At 54.0% G+C, this 7,182-nt stretch overlaps 1 long non-coding RNA gene across 1 annotated transcript; it reads left to right on the plus strand.

The window, feature by feature from the left end:
• The first annotated feature begins 1,672 nt into the window (after window positions 1–1,672).
• On the plus strand, window positions 1,673–7,182 carry LOC119098503 (uncharacterized). Its single transcript, XR_005094248.1, has 3 exons — window positions 1,673–3,824; window positions 6,036–6,239; window positions 6,623–7,182. It is a non-coding gene; the product is annotated as an uncharacterized LOC119098503 (long non-coding RNA).

Here is a 7,182-nt window from a genome sequence, read left to right on the forward strand (position 1 = left end):
TTTGCGCGCGTTCTGAAATGCGCGTTCTGAAATGTTTGCCACACCCTAATTTGTCAAAATTTTTGCGTAGGAAATGCCTCGTAAACTTGAAACACTGTGTAGACAAAAAAGACAAACGAACATGAATAACATATCCCGCGAATTTAACGAAACTTTGCACTATGGCTTTGATTTTGCCCCCAAGGCATTCACCAAAGTGTGTTTTTTGAGGCGCACTTTGGCTTTGAGAATGGAAGTATCACATGGTCCACAGTGACGCACTGGCTAAAACACTAACCAATGCCTGTATCTGTAACACGCCCTTGCCGCTGTTGGGCCAATCATAAACGTTATTTTATTCGCACCAGTAGAGGTGTCACTGAGGTTGTCATGACGACGATGCTCGCGCTACAAGGAAGAACCATGGTGCTGTTGCAAAACGACGACAGCGTAATTTGGGCTCGAAAATAATGCAGTGACATCCTTATAACGTCTTGACGGTGTTGCTGCGACACTTCCCAATGTTATTATTAGACTGTGTTGTCCTGAGATTTCCCGAGGGTATTTTTTTGGAAACATGGCCCAAAGTTGGGACACTCCCTTTATTGTTATCAGGTGTTCGATGGTCGCCTGGTGACGTCAGGGTCTTAGTCTGGACATGGGCGGATGCCGTATAATTTAATGTTGACATCGCAGTTTCATTTATGCGATTTTAGTTTCGTAGCTCGAAGTTGCAGCCAAATGGTGATCGGTTCCTACGATTTCCATGACCAACAACGCGAATGAAAAATAGCCCCCGCCCTGCCAGGGTTAACTGCGTAGCCCAACATGCATATTGCTCTCCAGCTTTTTTAAGATGCTCCCAAGCCGGTACACATTATCGATGTGCTGTGTTTTTAGTTACTCTTGCATTGCATTTTTGCCGCAGATGTTTTCGTCTGATTTTAATAAAAAAAATAGAAAGCCGGTGTTCAGCCCCTAGTTTCCACAGTCACGGTCCCTTCCCTACCCCATAACAGGACGGGCCATAATCCCCTCCAACACGAAATTCATTTGAACTTTTAAATCGTGCGTACCATGGTTGGCAGCGCGCGTTTGCGCACATTGATAGCTGTGATGATTTTGGACGCTTAGGTCTTTTTCACTGCGAAACAGAACCAGTTATCTAGTTGCCTTTGAGCTGAGATCGGTTTGATACCAATTCTTCCGCGATCTCTCTAAGAAGCTTCCTTGTCTCCTGCATGAGGCTGATATGATTGTGCTGCAGCTGTCACTTTCTCCGCTGGAGGAGACAGCGAATTTCTAACCACAAATAGTGATCCAACCGCGAAGGCCGCCGACTGACTAACTGATCCATATCTAGGCGGACATGAAACTACTTTTACATTGTAAAAGTCGTGCCCATCGTGTTCCCTGCAGTGCCAATCCCCTCCCGAAGTCATACCAATCCGTCCATCGCAATGAAGCAATGCATTGATTCAATACACTTGTGAGGTTCCCACCCACCAGGATTCCTTGGCTGCCCAGCATGTCACTTGCCCGCGAGTTCCGAGCGTCCAGGTCCAGTCGGAACCAGCTGGTATAGCTGACGGCACCGCCTCCTTGTTCCGGCATTACTACGGGTGCGAAATGGACCATCAGACGGACGCCGTCGGTCGGTGGTCGGCTGAGTCTCCCCTGCTGCCGACAGGCACTCTGTCGGTCTGTCCGGTGGCTGACTGCGGCAAGGTGCTCCTCAACCGACACCGGCGCAGCGAGCACCTGTCCTGGCACCGCGGCGAGACCATCTGTGCCGTGTGCGGCGCCCAGCTGTGCTCCAGGTCCTCGCTGCGCGTGCACGTGCGCACCCTGCATCCGCAAATCAGCCCGGCGGCCGACCTGCGGTCGCCCGGCGGCCGGTAGAAACGACTGGCGGATCGGTAGAAGCGGCTGACGGAACTGTAGAAGCGGCTGGTGGAGCGGTATATGTGCCTGGGGATCGGTAGTTGGCTGCCGGGTCTTGCTGGAAGCGGCTCCTGCTCGGTGGATGGTCCCTCGGGGCAGGATGTCAAGATGAGGTCGTTGGACAGCGGTGTGGCGTCCTGCACCATCGTCACGAGGAACTATCCAACTCACGCACGAACTAGCCCCTCGGTACCCTGCCGGCACGCCGATGGGGTATGGCGCGTAACGATATTCCAAAATCCATAGCGCAGAATGGGAAAGCTGGAGAAGAACTTCAACACGCACCGTCGGCAGAAGATGGATGACGTCAGCGTGACGCCTGCTGCATGACGTCGGCCTTAATCCGCCGCTGCTCCACCGCGTTGGCGTGTCTGTGATGCACATACTGTGCGAGGTATGTCTTACGGCCTTGCGGTGGTCGCTGCGCCGTTGCAGAGCTAATGGCCGCTGCACTGTGACAGAGCCAATGGCCGCTACGCTGTGACATAGCCGTTGGTCGCTGTGCTGTGACAGAGCCAATGGTTGCTGCGCTGTGATAGAGCCCGTGGTCGCTGCGCTGTGGCAGAGCCAATGATCGCCGCGCTGCGGCAGAGCTGATGATCACTACGCTGCGGTAGAGCTGATGGTCGCCGCGCTGCGGCAGGGCTGATGATCACTACGCTGCGGCAGAGCTGCTGGTCGCCGCGCTGTGGCAGAGCTGCTGGTCGCCGCGCTGCGGCAGAGCAGATGTAACGAACGTGTTAATACCATCATCCCTGGCTTTTATGAATGCAGTACTTGACTGTCACCTTATGTTTTCTTCCATGTTATCTGGATGGGTGTGGGCTGAAGAAGTCGCTCATCTTTTGTAAAAAAGTACAGATCGAGTCACGGATTTGGAAGCCGGAAACAGGACAAACGCATCCGGGGATTTTGCTGTACTGTCGTGGCAGCACCAACACAGAACACCGGCTGCACCGGATGCTGCGCAACGGATGCCACGTACAGTTCTGCGTGCTTTCCAAAAAAAAGTCGTTTTTCAAAGGTGAAATGAGAAGGGGAAATTTTCACTTAGATAAATAAGTACGACTAAACGTTTTGGACTACCTGCCAGTCATAAACCTGTCATGCAGCTTTAGTAAAATGTAATAGAACTTTATCCGTTTAAAAGAAAAGGTATTGCGGTTGCGGAGCATTGCAACAAAATAGTTCAAAAACTTGTGTGGTTATGACATAACAATGCTATGGGACCATTGGGGGCTACAGATGCAAAATATGCATTCGCAACAAATCAACTTTAATGTGCCGCATCTGAACATGTTGGGATGCCGTTGATGATTCCTGCTCCTCCATGCTGAGCTTCCAATGATGTTCACAAAGTGTGTCGATGCGTCATGTAGCCGTCAAGTTCCGTCTTATTGTGCACCGCCAAACCATTAGAGGGAATCTCACACATTTAGAGATATTGAAACAAGTGTCAGATACGATGCGATAAGCTCACTCATAACTTTTGATGTACGTCCTTGTACCTTGCACAACACTCATTGAGAGACAATTGACGGCCGTTATATCTGGAAATCGTGCTCACGCATGTCAGGTATGAACGACTCTACAATTATATGTTTTTGATCTTGAACGCCTTATGGCCCGTGAGATGTCATGATTTAAATAACGTTATTATGGGGTCATGGATGCGCGGGTAACCTTGAAGTAGTCGGCGCGAAATATTCTGCACATCTTAGTGGGTGTGTAGCTCAGAAACTGGAGGATCTTAGGTCTTAAGGGCAGGGCTGTGAGCTGTACCGAATGATCTTCAAAATGGCTATTCTAGTTCAAAACTCCATACAAATGTGAAACTTCCTTTACAGCAGAAGTGATCCAAGCATGACAATTCCGAGACACGTGCCCAGGATTGATGCATGGTGAGAACATTCCCCAAAGTCACCTGAACCCGTGCCAAATTGTGCGTGCACTGGTCATGCCTTATTTCATCCCGGAACAGATGCTCCTTAGCAAGCTTAGTAAGCCCTTGCAAGCTCCCACTCCTCGGATGCCCTCACAGCATTGGGCTGACAAGCAAAATCATGATATGTTAGAGCGTTGGAACGCTCTCGATCATCCACGACCGACATGCGACCAAAAATGGGTTCAGTTTTGTATACGTTCGGGCGTCCCCTCTCGCATATGTCCACCCCTGGCTTCTTAGACGCATAATGGTGACAGATTTAATATAGTCCTTTGGTTTCCTCTGCTGCAGGTGTTCAAGTGACCGGTGAGGCGAGCTGGCGAACTGTCCCAACTAGAGGGCTTTAGATATGTTTAATATGTTAATGTTATTTTGATTTTGTGCCATCTGGTTCCTTCGGCTGGGTTTCCGCGATTCGCTCCACATCCGTATGACACCAGCTCTAGACGTACCGAGAGCGTCGAAGTGTGGGCGTTTTTCGCCGTTTTCATAAGTGCATTTGTAGGGCACGAATTAGTTTTAACTTAGGCCAAAATCATCGTTGCTTGCAACGCTGCATGAACGCCCTTAACTTGTCTTGTTGGTGTAGCTGGCGTTGGTGTCAATGACAACCCCATCACGGCCTCTGCTGGATCAATTGGTGCTGACGTTGTCGGTCTCATCCATCCCGTCCCAGGCTTCCAAGATGTGAGCCTTGAGTGACCTAGGAACTGGCCTGAGATATCACTTGTACTCTCCTTTGCAAACTGCGTCAGATGGTGGAGTCCTGCCTGCGGCGTTTGGTTTGGAGGACTGGGCATGCTGCATTCTGTTTCGCCAGGAATGTATCCCTCCGAGCTCCACCAGCTTTGGCTGGCGATAGTGACGTGTGCCACAATAGCTAGCCTGTCCGGGCCCGTACAGCTTGCCTGTCCGGGCCTGTAAAGCTCGCCTGTCCGGTCCTGTACAGCTCGCCTCCCTGATACGGCACAGCTCGCCTCTCCGGGCCTGTACAGTTCGCCTGTCCGGGTCTGTACAGCTCGCCAGTCCGGGCCTGTATAGCTCGCCTGTCCGGACTTGTACAGCTCGCCTCTCCGAGTCTGTACGGCTCGCCTGTCCGGACCTGTACAGCTCGCCTGTCCGGGCCTGTATAGCTGGCCTGTCCGGACCTGTACAGCTTGCCTCTCCGAGTCTGTACAGCTCGCCTGTCCGGACCTGTACAGCTCGCCTGTCCGGGCCTGTATAGCTAGCCTGTCCGGACTTGTACAGCTCGCCTCTCCAAGTCTGTACAGCTCGCCTGTCCGGACCTGTGTAACTCGCCTGTCCGGACCCGTACAGCTCGCCTGGCCGAGTCTGTACAGCTCGCCTGTCCGAGCCTGTACAACTCGCCTGTCCGAGTCTGTACAGCTCGCCTGTCCGGGCCTGTACAGCTCGCCTCTCCGAGTCTGTACAGCTCGCCTGTCCGGACCTGTACAGCTCGCCTGTCCGGGCCTATATAGCTAGCCTGTCCGGACTTGTACAACTCGCCTCTCCAAGTCTGTACAGCTCGCCTGTCCGGACCTGTGCAACTCGCCTGTCCGGACCCGTACAGCTCGCCTGTCCGAGCCTGTACAACTCGCCTGTCCGAGTCTGTACAGCTCGCCTGGCCGAGTCTGTACAGCTCGCCTCTCCGAGTCTGTACAGCTCGCCTGTCCGAGCCTGTACAACTCGCCTGTCCGAGTCTGTACAGCCCGCCTGTCCGGGCCCCGTACAGCTCGTCTGTCCGGGCCCGGTACAGCTCGCCTGTCCGGGCCCCATACAGCTCGCCTGTCCGGGCCTGTACAGCTCGCCTCCCTGAGCCGGTACAACTCGCCTCTCCGGGACGGCACAGCTTGCCTGTCTGGACCTGTACAGCTCGCCTGCTCGGACCTGTACAGCTTGCCTGTCTGGGTTTGTGCAGGTTACCTGTCCTGGCCTGTGCAGCTTTCCTGTCTGGACCTGTACAGCTCGCCTGTCCAGACGTGTACAGCTCGCCTGTTCGGACGTGTACAGCTAGCCTGTCTGGGTCCGTGCGGGTTACCTGTCCTGGCCTGTACAGCTTTCCTGTCGAGACCTGTACAGCTCGCCTGTCCGGACCTGTACAGCTCGCCATACTGCGACTGCCCATCCCTGGCTGGCCCGCTGACCACCGGGCCGCCGTGTTTTGCAGGCCTGCCCTGCCCGGCCCCCGGCTGCGGCAAGGCGCTGCGCAACTCACAGCGGCTGAGCGACCACCTGGCCTGGCACCGTGGCGAGACAGTCTGCCCGCTATGCGGCCAGCGTCTCTCCTCGCGCACCAAGCTGCGCGCCCACGTGCAGCACCTTCACCCGTCGGCTGGCGGCTGGCCGGCGGGGTTCCGCTAACCACGCACCGGTGAGCAGCGCCAGAAGCAGCACGTCAACCAGCCGGCGCAGAGGCGGTTGATGGTCGGTGGGCGGTCCTTGAGCTCCTGTACACAGACCCCAGCGGGTGTTTGCCGGTGTCGAGCTCTGGTACGTCGGCATTCAGTGATTGATTGTTGCCTTCAAGTCAGCGGATAAAGAAGTAGTCTGTTTCCAATGAACGTAGACTGGTGATCACTGGCCGTCGGCACCCTGTTTCGTCTTACACCGCTGTTTCGGTTCGAGTAGGCGGGCTGGTAAGCCACACCCGGCAGGACGGAATTCAGAAGCGGGTGAGGTAGGCACTGATTTGTTTCCAATTTGACCTCGCTGATGATTAAGCCGTTGGGACATCACATGTCCCTCTTGCTCCAGGATACGGCACTCCGTTGGCCATCGGACCAGGGCCGACAGTCGGGTTTGGCGGCGTCTGAGTGATGTCTGAGGCAGCTGCTACGCCCGCCAGCCGGTGGAGGTCTGCCATTTACCTGCTGTTTATTTGGAGTGTGGTTGGACCCGATCGGCGTGTCAATGAACAAGGAATGCTGTCCCGGCAGTACATGCTGTTTATTTGGAGTGTGGTTGGACCCGATCGGCGTGTCAATGAACAAGGAATGCTGTCCCGGCAGTACATGCTGTTTATTTGGAGTGTGGTTGGACCCGATCGGCGTGTCAATGAACAAGGAATGCTGTCCCGGCAGTACATGCTGTTTATTTGGAGTGTGGTTGGACCCGATCGGCGTGTCAATGAACAAGGAATGCTGTCCCGGCAGTACATGCTGTTTATTTGGAGTGTGGTTGGACCCGATCGGCGTGTCAATGAACAAGGAATGCTGTCCCGGCAGTACATGCTGTTTATTTGGAGTGTGGTTGGACCCGATCGGCGTGTCAATGAACAAGGAATGCTGTCCCGGCAGTACATGCTGTTTATTTGG

The sequence above is a fragment of the Pollicipes pollicipes genome, unplaced genomic scaffold, assembly GCF_011947565.3.
Source record: "Pollicipes pollicipes isolate AB1234 unplaced genomic scaffold, Ppol_2.1 Scaffold_4740;HRSCAF=5597_pilon_pilon_pilon, whole genome shotgun sequence".
NCBI classification, from domain to species: Eukaryota; Metazoa; Arthropoda; class Thecostraca; order Pollicipedomorpha; family Pollicipedidae; genus Pollicipes; species Pollicipes pollicipes.